This window comes from Rhagoletis zephyria, unplaced genomic scaffold (assembly GCF_001687245.7).
Source record: "Rhagoletis zephyria isolate East Lansing unplaced genomic scaffold, Rhagoletis_zephyria_1.1 Rzeph_scaffold_03663, whole genome shotgun sequence".
In the NCBI taxonomy this organism is placed as follows: Eukaryota; Metazoa; Arthropoda; class Insecta; order Diptera; family Tephritidae; genus Rhagoletis; species Rhagoletis zephyria.
In genome coordinates, this window is record NW_016160746.1 from 35,445 (window position 1) to 55,834 (window position 20,390).

A 20,390-nucleotide genomic window follows, 5' to 3' on the forward strand; every position below is an offset into this window, starting at 1 on the left:
TTTAGTGAGTTTTGTGTTTTTCTCTGTGGCCATTGCTGCCGATATTTTTTAATGCAATAGATGGAGACAGGTGCGCGTCTAACAAAATCGACAAATAAAAGAAGCATCAAATCAAGTAAAGCAATTTGTTGCGAGAAACGAGAAAATTTATAAAAATTAAACAAATCTATAAAGTGTTAAGGAGCTGTGGATTTTACTCAACGATTTGTTATTATTTTAATTTTGGCATTCTTTGTCGAATTGCATTGTCTCGCATTTCGCGTGTTAATTTTTTTGCCTTTCTTTTCCTGCGCAACAACGACGACGTGCCAGTGAGCTGTGCGTAGTGATTTATGCGAAATTTGTTTGTGTGTGGAGCAGCAGCAGACAGCCGCTTTTGTGCGAAAGTTGTTTGTCAGTTGGCGTATGAATTGCTCGATTGAGTGTAAACAAAAAGGAATTTTTAAAAAAAGAAATATTGTACAAAAAAATTTACTTAAAATTTTGTGAATATTATTGTTGCTATTGAATTCGAGTGCGANTTAACAAAATCGACAAATAAAAGAAGCATCAAATCAAGTAAAGTAATTTGTTGCGAGAAACGAGAAAATTTATAAAAATTAAACAAATCTATAAAGTGTTAAGGAGCTGTGGATTTTACTCAACGATTTGTTATTATTATTTTAATTTTGGCATTCTTTGTCGAATTGCATTGTCTCGCAGTTCGCGTGTTAATTTTTTTGCCTTTCTTTTCCTGCGCAACAACGACGACGTGCCCGTGAGCTGTGCGTAGTGATTTATGCGAAATTTGTTTGTGTGTGAAGCAGCAGCAGACAGCCGCTTTTGTGCGAAAGTTGTTTGTCAGTTGGCGTATGAATTGCTCGATTGAGTGTAAACAAAAAGGAATTTTTAAAAAAAGAAATATTGTACAAAAAAATTTACTTAAAATTTTGTGAATATTATTGTTGCTATTGAATTCGAGTGCGAACAACGTATCATACCAAAAGACGCGTACGGTGAGTTAAAAAGAGAAAAGAGCGAAATTACAATTACAAAAAGCCGGAAAGCGTTGTACATTCTTTGTGACTGACTGCTGTTGCTTTTTGCTGTCTGTGACGCGAATTTGTGGGAGAAAACGTGCAAAGCGGCTTGCGGAAAAGCGGCCCAAAACAAAAAGCCCAAAAAGTATGTATGCAAATTAAATTTTTATCACCAAATGAGTGTTTATAGAATATGTAAATATTTTAAAATCATTGAAATTTAAGAATTATGGTAATGAGCAAATTATAACCACGGTGTGGAGTTTTATACGATTTATGGTATTTTTTCTACGGTAAAGTAGTTAGAAAAAATAACGAAAAGCAAAGGAAAAAGGAAAAAAGTCATAAACAGTCAGCGAACAAGTAGAACCGTGTCTTCACGTTCCCACGACAGTCGGGCCTACGTAACCGGAACGACCCAGATTTATATCTGGCCAAGGACTGTCACTCCAGCAACACTCCCCAAAAAGTCTTTGGGGAATTTGTATGCTGCTACAACAACAACAACAACCGTGTCTTCAATAAATATGTAAATAACTAGATACAAATAAGCCAAGCGCATACAAATAAAACCGGCTTCGACTGTGAACGGTATTTGAATAATTTTAAATTCTACAAAAGTTCTAAACCATCTTCGCAAAAAAAAAAATCGGTCATTTGTTGGTATACTTTTGGTGGCAGCGTATTTAATAGACACCCAGTTGTGACGGGCATTTTCACCGTAGATCCACGGCAAATAATTACCGCGAATCCGGATATATATACATATATATATATTTCTTTTAAGTGGATGAACAATCCAGTTTGTTTACGTATGACAGCAATGTTTTTGGTGGAAGCTTAGGTTTTGATTTTCTGCCCGTGATGTACGGAAAGCAGTGGTCGATTTATGGTGGTGGGTTTCGAACCCATACAGTCTCATTTTTGGCGAACAAAACATCATAGTTTTCTAAAATAGATTGGTTATTGATAAAACGACTCTGAAAATGAGTTATGTTCGAAACGATGGGTGCAATCTTTGTAGAATGCAATTCTATAGTAATCTTTAACGCTACCCGTATCGACGTTGCTTCTATTCTTTTTGGGTTGCTGAGTGTTTTCTTGATATCGATGTCGTATTCTGTGCATACTTCGCTCACATTTTCGAAAACTTCGTGAAAATTACTTTGCACTTTCTACCATCTCTTGAAATTCCTGAATAATCTCCGCCGACATTTTCAAAGCCCCAGAAAAATTTTGCGTTTCTGATTGCAATTGCTTACTCAAAGTACACTGACTGCATTATTTTGCAAGACATTTAAAATTCCAAAAAGCAGTCAGGAACTGGGAGTTTCGTGTTGCTGAATTGTCGTTTTTCCATACTCGGCATTCACGGCTGTGTTAATAATATGTGCAGCACACTTGGGCTGCGTTTAATTCACCACTAATCGCGCTGGAGCTCCATCATATCCTTGGCTATAAAAGTAGGAACAATCTATACCAATTCCAAAAGATATTTCTTGATAACTTTCCTCAAATCAAATAGATGATGAACCACCAACTTTTTCGCCCTTTAGTTTGACTTGTGTTGCTCAACGACTCTTTCTAGCCACCTCCCTTCGTCAAGCACCTTGATGCTGTTGTGAAAAACGTTTAATGCTCTATTCGCTGTTGAGTTGTACTTCCCGACCTTCCAAAAATTTTTACTTTCAGCAAGTTGCCGATTTGATTTAGGAGTATGAAGATTTTAAAATTATATCACCAAAGGTGTTCTATTGTGATCAGTGCCTGAGAGAGGAGTTTTAAAATTTTAGTATTTCTATTGGATAGACAAAGCAGTATTTTAATAGATGCTGGTCGAGCAGTTGAAATTGAAGTGCCAATAATCTTACTGTTCAGTTCAATGAGGCCCATGGGCGGACATTTTTCAATGCTGGACACTCATTGGGGATATTGGGTTCGAGTAGAGAAAAGTAGCTGTTAAGACCGTTATAATATCCTGACCGTAATTGGGTCAGAGTAACGCGGATCTCTCATGGTAGTCGAGGCTCAGAGTGTGCAATAGGTGGAAACTGGGCTCTTATCAAGGCCTAGGTCGAGAGTCATGGTAGGTGGTGACCGACTCACTATGAATGCCGTTGATCACTCGTCGGTATATCGCCGGGTCCAGCGATTGATCAGTGGAAATCTGGACCGCGTCCATGTACTCGAAAAGATGCCTTCTGACGTGCCTGGGTGGAAGCTCTTCCTTAAGCAGATGTTTGTTGGTTTGTTTACGGCTGTGACCGCCCACCAGAAACTGCTTGCTGAGCATTTTGAGGGGCATAGTTCACAACCGGCCAGCCAAATACCTTGTTTTGTTGGGGAGAGGATTCGAAGAAGTGTCTTCTGATGATTTGCATTGAGTACCTACACAAACGACAGATACGCAAATTCATCCGAATTGGTCCCACTTTGTCCCACACGAAATTTACCAGCAATTCGCTTTTAGAAGAATATCTTTGCTTTAGTCTGCTCTATGCGTAATGTTTCTCGGAAATTTAATACCTCTGGGTATTTCCGACATTCAAATGGTACTGCTAATAATATCACTGCTTGTTTCCAGATTTAAGCTACTTAAGAAGTGAAACTTAGAGCTTTCTTCATAATGTCAGGTTCGAGGTCATTTGAAGGTCAAGTATGGAAAAATTCATTGAATAAATATGAAAACTCATATGAGTAATAGGGGGTTTTGGACTCACTGAACCCGAATCCGCGGTATGTTAACCTCCATAATGTAAGGTTCGAGGTCCTTTGAGGGTCAAATAGGAGCACAAATTTATTCAAAACAAATAATTTTCTTCTTTTTTGTCACTGAATCCGAATATGGGAGTCCCTTGATTCTTCAAAGTCGTCTCGAAATCATGCCAAGGTCATCCCAAGGTCAAGTTCAGAAGAATTGAATTTCCCTACTTCACCTTAAAATAACCACGAACCTGACGTGATGGAGGCTAACAGACCTCGGATTTGCATTCAGGGCAGAAACTTTTTTTTTGTAAACCTGTGTTATTTTAGTAGGATGAACATTTTTCAAGTCATCTGTAACAATTATTCGAAGACTTTTGTTCTAAAAGCTTTTCATAACAAATATCAGCGAGATACAAAGACTTTTATTTTGGGACTTATGTACATTATGAAAGTCTTATCGGTGCAAAAAAGTCGTAGTAAGTTGTCTGCTTGAACGTCATTAAGTTTTCCCGATTTAGACTCTTTCCCCACATAGTTACTCGACCGATTTATAAATTTTCGATATAAATTTCCAGAATACCCGTGCTAGAGATTTAGTTGATGTTCGACGTTTCTAAACATATATCTAAGCCGAGGAAAAGTTTTGTAGGAGAAAGGTACATATTAGGGCTGTTCAGGATCTTGTGCATATGCCCTTGTATTTGCGTATTCGTTAAGTACATTTGTAAATTCAGAACAATAAATGGTTCCCATGGCAGCAAGCATAAAATTTGCAAATGCAATTCCAACTGCAAATCCAAGATCGTTTCCTCAACATCCTGAACAGTCCTATTGTTTACCAACTTTGCCGCCATATTGTTTGCATAGATTATATATCTCAGTCTGACAAACACTACAGTAGCCTGAAGGACTCTGAGGCTCAATTTCAGATTGTCGTAAGGGATCGTATTCATTTACTTCAGACAGAAATGCAGAAACTCAATGTAAGGGCAATAGGTGAACTCTTTATTTATATTTAAAGATTAGAATGTGCAGGAAATTATTGTGAAAATGAGGCGTCTTATTATTTCCATGCAAACGGCATGACTTTAAATTATTTCATAAGCTTATTGAGAATTGTAAATATATGCGTTAGGCGAAAGAAAGAATAACTCGCTTGATCTGCTGTAGTACTTTTACTTGACTCTTTGTATTACTCTCTTTGAGCGGCTACCTATGCTGAGAGTCCAAAAAGGGTGTTATATTAACTGTAGCCACTTACATAAAGTATTATAGAACTTTCGTGAAAAAAAAATGTATTGTAAGTAAACCGCCTGAATTCAATATTAATATGTAATTAATTAATGCAAAACAACAACTACTTCTAGGCACAGCCAAACAAAGTCCGAAGCATAAAGTTTAGCTGAGATTTTTGTTAACAAAACAGTAATTAACTAATTGAGAGAGTAAATAAATAATGAAAACGAGGCATAGGCGACAGAGTGCGAGGCATAGCCAACGCACAAGCACAATAGGCAAGACATTCACAATGCGGTAGCAAAAACAACAATGGACGGCAGGTGCGTGTACACTTGTCACATTTTGAGTGTTAGCGACAGTAACAACAGAAACAACAAACAAAAAAAAAACATGAAAAGCAAAGTAAAGAATATGTGTAAAGAAAATGGGAAAACCAGCAAATAATTTCTGTTTTTCCTTTGTAACCGAATTGCTTTAACGCTTCCGTTCTTCGTTGTTTTTGTGGTTTTTATTCTAGGCTAGCGTGTGACACTTCCTACCACTTCTGTGCTGCTTCCTGCTACCTTTCATAATTAAAACCACAGGCTTTTGCGTGAAGAGTGCTGTTGTGTAGACAAAAAATAGCAACTTTTTTCAGTGTTTTTTTACATTGTGTTTGCTTATTTATGTTTTTTATACATATACAATAGGGTGGTCCTTAAAAATATCAACATCATGGGTCAGCCCTTTATTTTGTTCTACATACAAATTTTCATCGAATTTTCACCTTTTCTTAATTTTAATTTTTTCAAACCCTGGTTGTTTAAAATTCTGAAATTTTGGTGCATGCCTTTCTTTTGTGCGCATAACAAAATAAAGAAAAATACAAAATTTATACGTTGAAATTTTTAAGTACCACCCTAATGTAATATTTTTTTATATTTTTCCCAGCACTCCGCTCGTCGTTTGCCGTTATTTAACACCTACTTTGTTCTCGCCAGTTTTTGTTTTTGGAATTGTTTTTTTTTTTTTTTTGTGTGTTTTGCTTGCTGTTTTTGCTAATTTGTTTTTGTCCACACAGGATACAAAGAATAATGCCTCCATACAAAAAAAAAAAGATTTCACCCACATTTAAATTTGCTGCATAAAAATGTAGACATGCAAATTACAGTAGAAAAGTCTTAAGTAAAAGGAAGCGACAAAAAATAAATGTTGCCGGCGCTCAAAAACAAAAACTCAAAAGCAGGAAAAATTCATTCATTTTTGTGTGTGGCGGCTGCCTACTTTTTGGCTTTTGTGATAGCGCCTGTTGGCGACAATTGTGTGATGGCAAAACACAAAATATGCTTCTAGACTTTTGTATGTAGTAAAGCTGTCTGTAAAATGGGCCAAAAGTGGGTGGAAAAAAATGTGACAAGTGACGGCATTCGTTGTTTATCGATTTGACTTTGTTGAAATTTTCTTTGATCATTCTAAATACTCCTCATTGAGTGGGTGAGGTGGACCTTACGCCTGTGTGTAGGCTTTGAAGTTGTGTTTTTTTTTTTTTTAAATTAGATTGCAGAACTACTTCTTGTTCCACTCCACTGAAATTTGTTCCATTTGGTTGAACTTTGGACTTTTTTTGTCGAAAGTACAATTGTTATGTATCATATCGCCTAGAGAGTTTTTTTGTGAATTTATTGTGCAATTTTTTGTAGAAATTTTGTCACCTTAACGTCCTCCAGGTATTTTTAAAAAATTTAAAACAATGAAAAGCTTTCTCCCGTAACCTTCAAAAATAGCTTGTTTACACGGTTCAATTATGGCCTGGTTTTTGAGAGTAGTTAACGCCACACATTAGTTATATCTCTATATCCCGGCAGCTCCATCAAATCCAGTCCTATGCAGTAAAAATTGGTGGTACGCGCCTTGGTGTAGTCACACCAAAGGAGAAAAGCGTATAGTTTTTCCCCGAGCCGAGACGGCAGAAGATGGTTTTTCCATAGAAGAAGTAGCTTGACAAAGGCCGAAAGCTTTGAAAAAGCGCCTTCAAACTCCATTGAGTTTGCATCGAGAGAATCCCTACCCCTCAAGAGTAGGCAATAGGGAAATCTGGGAGAAACTTATCAGAACAAACCAAAATAAACTCCAATTTTGGCGATAGAAGTATAATACATGTAATTCGGGCTTAGAGCCCATCGAGAACATGACCAGTAAGATTTTGATTGCAACTTACTTGAAAACAAATCTTGATACACGATAGTCCTGGGCTGTGGAAATTATATAGCATTCTACTGCTTAAATATGTTGATTTTTGAAGAAAAAGAACACAGTTGCGGAACTTCAAAGAAGCATCCAGCAAAAAGAGATTTCCAAAGAAGGAAAGAAACAACCGTGTGGTTCAAGAAACAATCAAATTAGTATGGGACCACCCGTGAGGTAAACCTTTCCTTTAAAAAAAGAATTATAGAAATCGGTTAATATAATCCAAAGTTATGTATGTTATATACATAAAAAAAATATATATATTCTGAAGAATTCCATTTTGTGAAGTCGGTTAAAAAAGAGATAAACTAAGAAAACAAGAACGAAAGCAATAGCTTTGAACAAGCGAGAAAAGGAAAAATACCAATTCTTTGAGGAACTAAAGTCGACCTTGCAGGTAACAGCCAGCTTAAGCTTAAGGCGATAGTCGAGCTCCCTAATATGGTCTGCCCGACTGCGAATAACTAACGTTAAAATGCTGTAAGGCGAATTCGAGAAAAGGAAAACTTAAGAGCACATACTACGCTATCCTAAGAGAACTCGAAAACAATAACCGAACTGGCCCGCATAAAAATTGTCTAGGTGCATAGCAGAATAAGGCTATGGGTAAACATAATCGCAGGAGATTTGACCTCCAGATCAATGGAATATGAAATCAAGAGGTGGCCAAGTGTTAGACAACGCTGCTAGGAGAAGCTATTATTAACAACAGCCAACAGCCAGAGAACACTTTTCGAAGGCCAGCAAGCGAAAAAACCACCATAGATATAGACAAAGACAAAAATAACGACAGAGATGAAGATTAATTAAAAGACGCAACCAAATGCAAAGGTTAAGCCAAATACAGAGGTTAAGATTGAGATTGAGGGAAACATGAGGTTGTATAAGATGAGGAGGAGGTGATGATAATGAAAATAAAGAAAAAGAAAAAGATGCAGATGAAAATGAAGATGAAGATGAATATGAACATGAACATGAAGATGAAGATGGCTCCATCTCCATGGAGATCGAAATGGAGATGGAGATGGAAATGAAGATAAAATCGGCGATGTGTATAAAAATAACAAAAGGTAAAGTCCAACACAAAGACAGATCTTAGAAAAAGATGAAGATGCAAATGAAGGTGAAGGTGAAAGTTACGGTGAAGATAAAGATAAGAAAAAACATAAGATGAACACGAAAATGAATATAAATATAAAGGTAAAGTTGATTGTGACGATAAAGATGAATATAATGGTAAAGATAAGGATAAACAGACAAATACAGAAAAATATAAAGACGAATATAAAGGCAAAGGCAGAGCCAAATGCTAAGGCCAAACTCAAAGAGAAAATTATTATTTTTAACTCCCTGCAGTCCGCGCGTAGGGGCTACGCGTGCCACGTTTTTTTTGTTTTTTTATTATTACTGATTTCCACATTATTTTCAACCAAATTTCCCCAAATGCAAATTCCCCATTTCAAATGTTTTAAACTGCATTTTCCCTCATTTCCTAATTTATTACGACTTAACTTTAATAACCGGCATAATTTCCGTCACCTTTGTTGCTGCGATTCACGCCATTCTCAAGAATCTCTCTCTCTCTCTCTCTCTCTCTCTCTCTTTCTGAAATCATACCTCGAATTCCTGTGAGCACTCCTCTTCGGCAGTTTGCTGTTCTGCAGCTGACATTTTGTTTGCAAAACATTTTAATTCATTCGCCTTTAACATAAACTGCAAATGTTCGCAACTCTTCCGCGGTGGAGCTTGTGCTTTATTTGGTTTTGTTATCGGCCAAAGCAAATATCTGCGTTTTCCTCTGCTTTCAGTTGCCTTTTAAAGTGGAGTTATGTTGCGTTGCATATTTGTTTTTATTGTTCGCAACCTACCACGCTTCGCTAGAGAATTTCTTCGCAGGCTGGTGACCTTCTCCACCCACTCCCACGCTCTGCTGAATGCTATGCATTTTTTTCAAATTTTTGTATTATCATTTTTCGCACGCACACTCAATTCGACGACCATTCGTATGGTTTCTATAGAATAATTCTAAAAACAAGCCAGTATTTCTTTTAGCATTTTTATTATTATTGCTATTGTTAGCATTGTCACATAGTCGTACCTGTTTTTTGCCACATTGTTTTTTATTATTCCACACTGCTATTGTTGAATCAATTTCCGCTGCCATTTGTCGGTAGCAGCGACGTTGACTGAATCGTTTGGACGTTAGCGATGCTGCTGTTAAAAATCGATAAAGGACATTGTCGTTTGCTTGCGCTCTTTCACTGCCTTCCTCGCGGTCTTTTATGTATATTCTCTCACGCCCTGCCTCTTTCTCTCTCACTTTATTTCTACCTCAATGCTCTCACACAGCTGATTTTAGCAAATTTTCTCGAGCACTCTTCGCCCGTACTACACAACGTATTTTTAATGAGTCCTTTGAATTTCCTTTGTTTGTTATTTCTGCAACATTTTAGCAAGGCTTGCAACATTGTTGCCTATAAAATACTATTCTTAATGACAAAAAGCCCACCCTCATTTGCCGTCACCTGTCCTTCTGCTTAGCTCATTCTACCATTGCTTTCTCTCACATTTCAATACTATTTTTGACATTTTACAAATCTTCATTTCCTCAACTTAAGCCTCATTCGCCAGTCAATGGTGTGTAAATATTTGTAATTGTGTGCTTTGGAGTGTGAAATTATTACCAACGCCTTGGGTTTGTCTGTCTATGTGTTATTAGGCTTTCAACGAGTAGACAGATGAGCACCACTTGTTGATGAAGCTATGTACCAAGTATAAATTTGTGTGCGATTCATTGTTTGTATAGGAGTGCTAGTTGGTCTGAGAGATTTGCACGGATTTTCATTTCAGAGTACATTGCGCTTCATCATGCCGCCTTCAGTGCGAGCTCGTCGCGCTTCCCCCGTATTTACACAAAAATTTATGAAAAAAATGAATAGGTCGACGGCTTTGTGACCATTGATTACCATCAGTTACCACCTGTGTATGCTTTAGACGTTGATACAACCCCGAAAAAAATCCAACAACTCAGAACGATGTTTGTCGGCAATCGTCTATCCTTTCCTAAGTACGTGGACCCTGGGATCTTCTCCATCCGACCTCAAGATCGTCTGTCTCTACAGAAGGCCCAATTTTATTCGAATAGTAACTTAATTTGCAGTGTCCTGTCAGGTAGCTAGTAAGAGTTCTAAGACCATACCGGCTAGGCTCAAGTAGTCTTGCGGAGTTGCTATTGAAAGAAGTTATAATTCTCTTTGATTGTCTCATTCCCTTTGACTGCGTTCAAACCCGCGGACACACCAAAGCGTTATTTTGTGGGCTCACAGGTGGCTAAAAAAGAGTTTTACAGTTGTCCACAAGCCTTGACGTCATTCGAAATGAATCTAGGCTCTTTAACGCTACCCGACTATTCTACACAATATTTATTGTAGCCCGATTTGCCATTACACGAAAGCATTCGCGAACACATTTCGCCTGGAATGTGGTTGGGTATGTGCCCAGTAGCAGACTTTTCGGGTTTCTTGGTCCAAGTACGCTTATGCCAGTACTACTGCCATCCATCTTAGATCCGTCGTTATATCATATTTGACACCCTTCGTTAAGTGCCCTTTATTTTCTTTTCTCCGAATTCAACTATACATATCTTTTATTGAAATTCGATTATATACCGCCAAATATTCGGATTCCGCAAAGAAGCGGCCGAAATTTTTATTTATTTTGAGAGAACATTACATCATTTATATTTATTTGCTTATTTATCAAAGAAAAAATATGCAAACATGCAATTGCATTATACCTAGGAAAGCTTTGGAATCGTTGGAAATTATATCTTTGTACAATGTGCTAATTTGAATGACCTTCACCGAAGTGGCAACCTTATTATCACTTCGAAATGAATGGAATAAACACCTAAATTGTTATAACAAGCTTCAAGCTTAAGCTGCTGATGAATTATACATAACTAATTATGAAACAATTCTTTTACTCATAAACAAATTAGTGATAATTAAATTAATACTTTCAATATTCGCTTTGGAGTGTTCAGAAAGTACTATATGTATGTATGTAAATATATCCGGAAAAATTCTAACAAAACAATATTTATTATTATGTAGCTACATTCTTATAAAAAATAAATGAAACAAAAAGAAAAAAAGAGCAAGAAAAGCGTGCATAAATTATTACTAAGACACATCGCTTTGGTAAGAAGATTTTCAATTCCTAAGAGAGCATAATTTGGTGCATTGGTATATGTATATGTACATATATAAATATTAAAAGAGAGCTATGAATGGTGGCCAATTGCATGAATTTTGAGTTCTTGAAGAATGGAAGGTATGTACTAATTTTTAGGCACATTCTGCCTTGACTCTTCCCTCGATTTCGTAAAACAGCCTCTCATTTAAGGAATAGATGCCGAGGCATACACCGCATGACGCAGGTTGACTTGTTCTACTGCCAAATGTGGTGAATTCATCTTCTTGGCTCGTCAAGATCCGACACGCACCGCTTGTAGATTTCAAATTACCTTAGGCCGGTGTTCTCTCATTGAAGTAGTACCTTACTTGGAAGTGATTGTAGGAGCTCTGGCGGCTGATTCAACAGCATGTGGATACTCGCCTCAATCTCGGAAAAGGAGTGATGCCTTCATCGATCTTCTGCGACTCTGCCTCTTTTGCTGTCTGTTGCATTTGGTCGCCTGCCATGGTCTCACTATAATATATTTCTATAATTCAGGTTGAAGGCTCTCCTTCAGATGTTATTGGGCGAGACTTCATCCATACCCAATTTAGCCTATGCTCCGCGGCCTCAACGCTATTAATATTCACTCACCACGCTGAACTATGAAGATATTCGTTCTGGGCTTTGCGTAATCGAAGAGTGGACATTGCACGAGTTCTTCAGAGTTTTGCAGCCACATCTACAAGCCATCTCGATGTTCTTTCGTGCTTGCAGTCCACATGGACCAAACCTGATCTAAAACACGCTCTTAAAAAAACAAGTGGGTGCAACCACCCTTTAAAGACCTCATCCATGATAGCATTCTGAAGCTTGGTGAATTTATCTGAGTTTAGTAAAATAGGAGGGTAGTATATGGTAAGCACAGCTAAGCGAATACTTAAGAGGACCTTCGTAAATCTGGGCTGGCTGCGGAGTGGCTCCCTGTTATGTCTGCCCCAGGTCAGGCTCCTGGACTGCAAATATTTAAGGGGCGTGAGTGCTTCCGCTGACGCTTCTTCTTGGGTCGATCTGCCGCCCGCTACTACGCTCTGAAACGGGTGCGGTTATGTCCATCACTCGTGGGGCTCTGACTTCCCTCCCTTTCCGCCGGTAGGTAGGGATCTATGGAGAGACTGGTGGTACCCCGCTTCTCTTCTTAACCAGAGGCGCGTAGGTTCTCGAGCCTAGTGTGGTTTCTTGCTCGATGCTGGAGGTTGGACTATTCGGTGCTTCCTTCAGCTTGACCGCCATGCTGGTTCGGTTTAGGTTATTGAATCCGAGCAGCTTGAGGACCTACCTCAGTTGCTTGAGAAGGTCGCGCGGCGCCTGATCTTGAAGTGGTGTTTGCTGGTAGTATGCTCTCGCTAACTAGATACCTAAAAGTAGAACTGACGTGTTTAACTTCTTGTCTTCGAACTTAATGTGTACATCCTTTTCGAATTGGGATTTGTACACAGTAGTGCTAAATTAAGGCGCATAAATCATCAAAAGAGTAAAATGCTCATGTTAACAAAGGAATAAATAGCAATACAATGGCAACAACAAATACTTAGCTACTTGTGTAGAGTTTTACAATAAGAATATGCATAAAAAAACAGCAAAAAGGCGGCAATTCTGCCGACCACTTTGTGCCTTTGTAGAGCCACTTTGTTTTTCTTTTCCGCGAATGTTGCTTATCTCTCGACAATTGTTCCGTTTGCTTTTTACTTTTTACTCTTCTTTTACTTTTCCGCGTGGCTTAGAGACACTGTGAGTGCAGCAAAAAAAAACTTTGAAAAGTAGCTGAAACTATGGCATGACCCAAAGTAGGTATTCAAGAAAAAGTTCCCGCATATTTTTGTGTACACTGCTGTTGCTGCTGCAAGAATGTGCGGGCACGGGTATAAATTACAGATAAGTCATTGCATTACTTGTTGGATATCTGCGCTTCGAAAGTGGCGTAGGTGGGGGGTGGAGGAAAAATAAACACGCCGCGACAAAGAAAAAAATACGATGAAAAGAAAAAAGTCAAAAGCGAACGAACTGTGATAACATTAAGAACAGCGCCTACAAAAATTCGATACAAACCGAACATAGACCCACATAAATATGTACGTATGTATGCCCGTTTACTTGTAAGATTATATTAAAACAACGACTGTTGAAACTAAAAGCAAACAATGCACAGATACGGCCGCCATCGAGCTGAAGGAGATAGTAGTAAAAGTTTCCGAATGCTGGCGAATAAAATAATAAAAATAACATAAAAGAAAAGAGATGGCTAGGAGAAGGAGCAGTTCGGAGCGCAATGCCGGCAACAACTAACAGGAATGTACATTAGGGCGGGTCGAAAATCTAATTTTACTCAAATCCCTTGGTAATAGTGAAAATATAATGTATCATGAAGTCAACAAGAAGCCTGCAAAATATTAGTATTTTATTTTAATGTTAAGAGCCCGCGCATCGACCGCCAAGTCACCCACAGCACACTAGTCAAATAAGACCAATTCTTGTTAAAAACTCTGGGTTCAGCAAAAAGGTTTGGTGCATATTATTAAATAATGAATCAGTTAATGGAAAAGGTAAAGTCAAATATAATTTTTCGCAGCCCTTTAGCTTATCGTTAATCTCAAAGTTATCTTTTTTCAATACATTTTTAATTGTTCTCTTGATAATTGCACTGGCCTATAGTCAAAAGATGTAAAGAACAGCATTAATATTGCTGCCGTTCATTTAGGTCGCTGGTTGCAAATATTCTAATCTTGTTTTAATATTAGCTATAGTTTGCGAATTTTTGCAAATTTAGGAACAATTTCGGTAGCTCTAATAGAAAAGCCATTATTTTGCATCATCGTGGAAAAATTTTGGTTTATGCAAGTGAGTATGGAAACACTGAATAGGCACAACTTCTAGAAACACTAATTAGTTTACTTATGTTTATGCACAATATAAAAATTGCAAATAAAGGAAAATTACAAAAAAAAATGTTCAACACCTTTTTTTAATTTAAAACAATTTGTTTATAATCTGAACTATTTTTATAATATTATTACTATAAATCAGTAACAGTAAGTCTCTCCTTCAATTTGGTACTTACTACGTGCCGATCGAGTAACATTTACCAAAGTTATATCGAAAAACTTAAGTGGATCTCCAGTTTTTTTTTCTAAAAAAATGTATCTTCAATTGTATAAAAAACGTTTAGATAAAAGAGCCGGATTACAGAAAAGTGTTCCAGGGAGCGCCTTTTTTCGTTCAAGCTGAATGCGAAGCACTATCGTCCAATTGGAGAGTCTTCAAAAGGATTTCCCAGGATATGTTAAACACTTTTTTCACATAATGCAATTAACTAAAATACTTATGCACTATATCTAAACAATTATTTCACGTCTCCTACTTTCATATAACGGCAAATTTAGAAACCGCGAAAAATGTGCGTCTTCGTTGACTAATAAAACTATTCCGCACCAATTTTCAAGACTGCATAAATGGACTTAAAATGGGCGTTTCCCACCCTAACTGTATTATGTTAATGTATGCAACTACTATTAACTTATCAAACGATTCCTATTCTTTGACGATACATATTTCATTTCATTCATCAGGATCTTGAAAACTGACCAAATCGGCGTGACCAAGTCCATGGTCCTTTTAATACTATATAAACATCCGAAAACATTAAAACGTTTGAAATAAATCCCGTCTCACTTTTTTGTATTTTTCACTTGGTTCCTGAAGTAATGAAGAATTCAAAATCTATACGGGAAAATTATAGTTTTTGTAAGTTTTATCTTAATATCTTAAAATTTAAGACTTATTGAAAAATGATAAATGAACGTGAGGTACTAAATTTAATAACCCTTAATTTGATATATCGTGCGGTTTATAAAAATTAACGCATTCCATAGATATTACCAGCCAAAGTTTCATTTTCAAAATTCGTATACTTTGATGCAATTGCGCGGGCTAAAGATGAGTTTTAAATTAATCTTTCGTGGCCAATAACAATTGGCTAAGACCTAAGACATCATAATATTACTATTACAATGCGGTCAAACGACTTTTATTTTCCCTCATACAAAATCGACCCAGCCTAATGTACATACATATGACTGTATGTATATATATAAGTTAGTACAAAAATGATTAATTTTGCTTAAGAATCTTGCATGCAAGAAATCCAGCAAAACAATAGACCTTAAAGTAAAGAGCTAAATAGTTAAAGCTTACGCAAGGCGAACGATACAGTAGCAAAAATGGTTGAAGCTATTTAAACAAATTTTAAGTTTTTGGCTCATAAAACAAGAAAAGTAGCGATACTTAGTAAAACTAACAACAGATATGAGTCTCAATGAATTTAGTAGGTAACATTATCAACAGTTAGTGGGAGTAGCGGTCAGCAGCAATGATGCTTTACGTTCTAGCGATGAAAGCTCAAACATGCAGTGAAAGCTCTTACAGTTTATTTTAATATGCTCGAAAGCTCTAAAGTTGCTGCAGTATTATAAAGGGAGAGCTTTCATGCATTTTCCACTTATCGCACTAAAATAAATTAGGCGCGAAGATCTTTTAAAGCTTTCTGTAGATTTCGTATGAACGCAGTACGAGTTAAATCTCTTGCTGATTGTCACTGACCTATATCGGTAATAAGCATCGCCTTGCGCGCAGGCTGGACCTTTTTGAGCTTTCTGTGCACTTTCTATACTAACGCATGCAGAGTTGGGGCTCTCTCCACCCTTTGCTGATTCATATAAACTACTTGTACAACGCCTATTACATATTTTGCATTCACAAGCATTCATAAAAGCTTTCATTGTTGTTGTAGCAGAAAAAAATACCCAAAAAAGTTTTAGGAAATGCTGTTAAATTGAAAGTCCTTAGACAGAATCAAATCAGAAAACTTGTTCACGTAAAAGCGTTATGGCCAAATCCGATATTAAAAGCTTATAGAAGTCAAAGCTTTTTTTCTAAGTTACCACAACAACGTAGTTTCATTAGAAAATGAGAAAAGCTCCACCTAAAAATGTACGCTTCTTTGTCTTATATCTAAAAAAGGTTATATTTAATTCAGCAAATACTACGGAGTTAGTGTGAAGGTTCGAATAACTAATCAGTGAAAGCTCACGCAGCGATTTTATAATGGAAATATAACATACTTATGTATGTACATATCGTTACCTAATGGTAAAAAGGTACCAAATCCATTTTTTGAAATTATTCAGGAGAGACGGAGAGAAAATCGATGCAGTTTCGCATTATCATTCTGCATCTAAAACTAAATTTTGAAAAAAATGGACTTAGCACCTTTTCACCCTTAGGTAGCTATATTTAACTCCACTTTTATGTTACAAAAATTAAAAAAAAAATGTTTACAGTTTTTGAACAAAAGCCTTGTTGGTAGCGGTGAAAGCTCGCGTGAAAAGTGAAACTGTGTACAAATAGTATACATCATTGTTAAAGGTTTAAAAAATTTCAGTACTAAAACTTACCTTAAATTACTTGAAATAATGTATCTAAATGCTTTGCTTGGAAAGCTCAGGAGTTGGTGCTCATAAGAAAAAAGTCTAAGTAAAAGCTAACAGTAAAAAAAATAAATTAAATGAACTAGACTCTCGTTAGAAAGAAAGAACCAAACAACAATGTTTTGCAGTGAAAGCTCTCTATGAGCATTTCACAACAACCAAAAGCTTTAAAAGTGCTCGGAGATTTTTTCAATGTTTAGTTCATTCATGGTTAAAACATCTTTAACGATAGATGCTTTTTAAAGTTTCCGAAAGAATTTTTGTTGATCGTCGCTGGTGTTGATAAAGCTCGACTTGGCAATACACTTTGAAAGCCAAATAGGTGCTTTGTACTATTGAATTTTTCTGGTTTGTAGCTAAAAAAGCGTCGATTGAATTCCGAAAACTTGTAATATAGTTAAGACTGTTTTTCGCAAATATTAGTACCTTATCATAATGGTGGAATTCCTCTAAACTGGTGAAAAACTCGTAAATGGGGAAGCTTTTGTTTTTGAACTCGGTGATCCTGAGAGCTATAGAAATGCAGCTGTTTCCGTCGATGTTCTTCTTTACTCCTAGAATTTATATGCACTTACAACACGTCGATTTGTCTGGAGAATCTACGACTACTTAAAATATAACCTGCCCGATAAGCTTTTAAAAGCTTTATTTATATTTTATATGGGCATGCAGAGAGCAAAGGCTCTCTCTCTAGCAGTAGTAGACTCCTCACTTTTTAATACTAAAAGCTCACTAACTGTAGAAAAGCTCTACTCTTCATGACAGCAAAGCTCTTAAATATTTCTTGAACTTCTTCGTAAAAAAGTAGGTTCTTTTTTCCATATACTTCAAGTACAAAATGCTCGCCAACCTTTTTTCCAAAACAATTCTTCAATCAACGCACTAAAATCATAGCAACGTCAATCATAGCATCTAAGCAACCCACACTCCCTTAAGTAGCGCTCCTGATGTATTGTATTTCCTCAGCTGTTTACAGTATTTGTCCCTTCCTTATTTTAGTAATAAAGCTATACAAAAGCTCTCTCGCAAAGCAAAGCGCAGGCAAAAAGTGTATAAACAAGTTCGCGCGAACAATTGAATGTTTGAAGATTTGAAGTTGCTGATTTGTTGTAACTACAAATAAGCACTTCCGTTGAAGAATAACTTTTTTTCATGCGTATTTGCCTCTTTGGGTTATTTGCTTGCTTTGTTATCGTCGTTTCTTTGGCTTCTTTCACTTGCGTACTTTTCTTTCCAAAATTGATAAGCATTGTAATGTTTTCGGGTATGCTGGTTGTATTGTACGTAATATGTAGCAGGGTACGGTGACTTTGAAGTGGGAGATTGCAGCGAACTTTTAATGATTGACAATCAGTTTAAGTAATTACATAAGACAAACTTCATAATATTACGGCGCACATAATTGGTGTTGTAATAATATTTATATAACAGTTGAAAATCTGGTTTTCAAGAGAAGTACGGAAAGAGGTTGGTGTGAAAATGCGCTGCGGAGAGATGTGCCGTATGTGTAGTATTTATGTATGTATGTATGTACTTCAATCCGTTAGAAGCTCAGAGACTAGAGAGTGATTAACTAGTAGAAGGCTGTAGACCAAGCTTCAGGCTCATGAAACCCCACACTTTCTACAAGCAGGAATTGTTTTACGGAGATTCCTGAAGAGTTTTCCATAGCGCATCTTCAAAGCTTTCTCTAAGGGAACCATATTTGCTGTTCAGCAGCTACACTGATGCCAAGATCCGAACAAGAGACGAAGAGATCTAAACGTAAAGTCCACAGTCGGTGGACCAGATGTTGCACATATAGACATGCTATCAATGACAATCGCCACCTTCATGCACCGCCTTCCTGTGAATGACGTTACCTCAGTTCATTCTCCAGCTGTCTCTATTAAAATGTGAATTCCTTGTGCGGTTAAATTACTGAGCTGATTTCTATGACTGGCTTTTCAAAACATCACACTTGAGCTGTAGAAGGACATAGGACTTTTTTTCAATGAATTTTTTATAGTAAATATTTGTTAGCTAAATATAAAATAGTTTACAAAGATGTTCAATAATATTGTTGAGGAAAATAAAATTTAAATACCTTGTTCGTGATATAGTCCCAAACTACTGGGCTGATATTATTGACTGACTTTTCAAAGCATCACATTTGAGCTTTAGAAGGGCATAGGTAGGTTCGCTGCATGTACAATTTATTTATAAAAAAAAATGTATGCTCAAAATGCGAACTTTTCGATCGGGAAAAACTAGAAAACTACTTTGAAGATTTTTTATAATTTTTATTTGAGAATATCGCAGTTAATTGCGTAGGAAATAAGGGCAATTGTTTAGGAGATATATTTTTATTACAAAATATTTGAGTCAAACATAACGATTTTTTAACATTTTATCTTAAAAATTTTATCAAATTTAAATGCGACTTGTTTTTTCGGGATAAACTATCAAATTACTTATCAAATTTCTATGATTCTTTTTTTCAAAACATCACATTTGATATGCATGAATACTGATAGGACTGTCTCATTAATGATTTTTTTTTTGTAAAAATTTTTTTATTTCTGTATAAAGCTTATTTATAATTTTTTCTCTTTACAGCTTAACAACTCAACATTTCAATTGCAAGATTCCTAAAACTGCATTTTTTCTGCGGAATATCAACTAAAAAGCACAAAAACAGCGAAAATTTCACTCGACATAAAAAATTTATTTTGCAAATCACTAGCAAAAATATTGCTATAAGTAATGAAAGTAAGAAAAGAAAATTCATATACCAAACTAATAAATATCGTGATTGTGCAAAAAGGCGACTGAGAGTGACCAACACAAAAATCAAGTTACCGCGTCTTCAAAAAAGGAAAAAAAAACTGCTGTGAGACATATAAAATTAGAAAATAGTATATGCATGCACATAACTAACTACAACTCATTGAATTCGCCGTGAAACTNTATATACCAAACTAATAAATATCGTGATTGTGTAAAAAGGCGACTGAGAGTGACCAGCACAAAAATCAAGCTACAGCGTCTTCAAAAAAGGAAAAAAAAAATGCTGTGAGACATATAAAATTAGAAAATATATGCATGCACATAACTAACTACAACTCATTGAATTCGCCGTGAAACTAGTAACACGCAGAAAAGGAGAAACCTGTCACTCGATGACGATAACGGCAAACGGCGCACGACAGCCTCATTAACATACCGGATTTCTACCGAAAATAGAAGGTCGCACAAGGCAGCGAAAATATAGTTGAAAAAAAAACACGAAACAAAAAAAGTTTGTGAGATTAAATTTCAGAAATACTACACAGAAATTTACAGCCAATAAGTTTCACTTTCTTTTGGCTAAATAACAGTTTGGCTTTAATTGCAAAAGAAACACAAACTCGTTTCCAATACCTTTGAGTCAAAAGGTGATCGCATCAGTCAACAGCAGCACCGGGTATACATACATATAAACAACGTACATAATTAA

At 36.4% G+C, this 20,390-nt stretch overlaps 1 long non-coding RNA gene across 1 annotated transcript; it reads left to right on the plus strand.

Moving 5' to 3' along the window:
- The first annotated feature begins 571 nt into the window (after positions 1 to 571).
- LOC108369424 (uncharacterized) lies at positions 572 to 19,779 on the plus strand. The gene is made up of 2 exons (XR_001848506.1): positions 572 to 1,164; positions 19,511 to 19,779. It is a non-coding gene; the product is annotated as an uncharacterized LOC108369424 (long non-coding RNA).
- Positions 19,780 to 20,390: the final 611 nt, after the last annotated feature.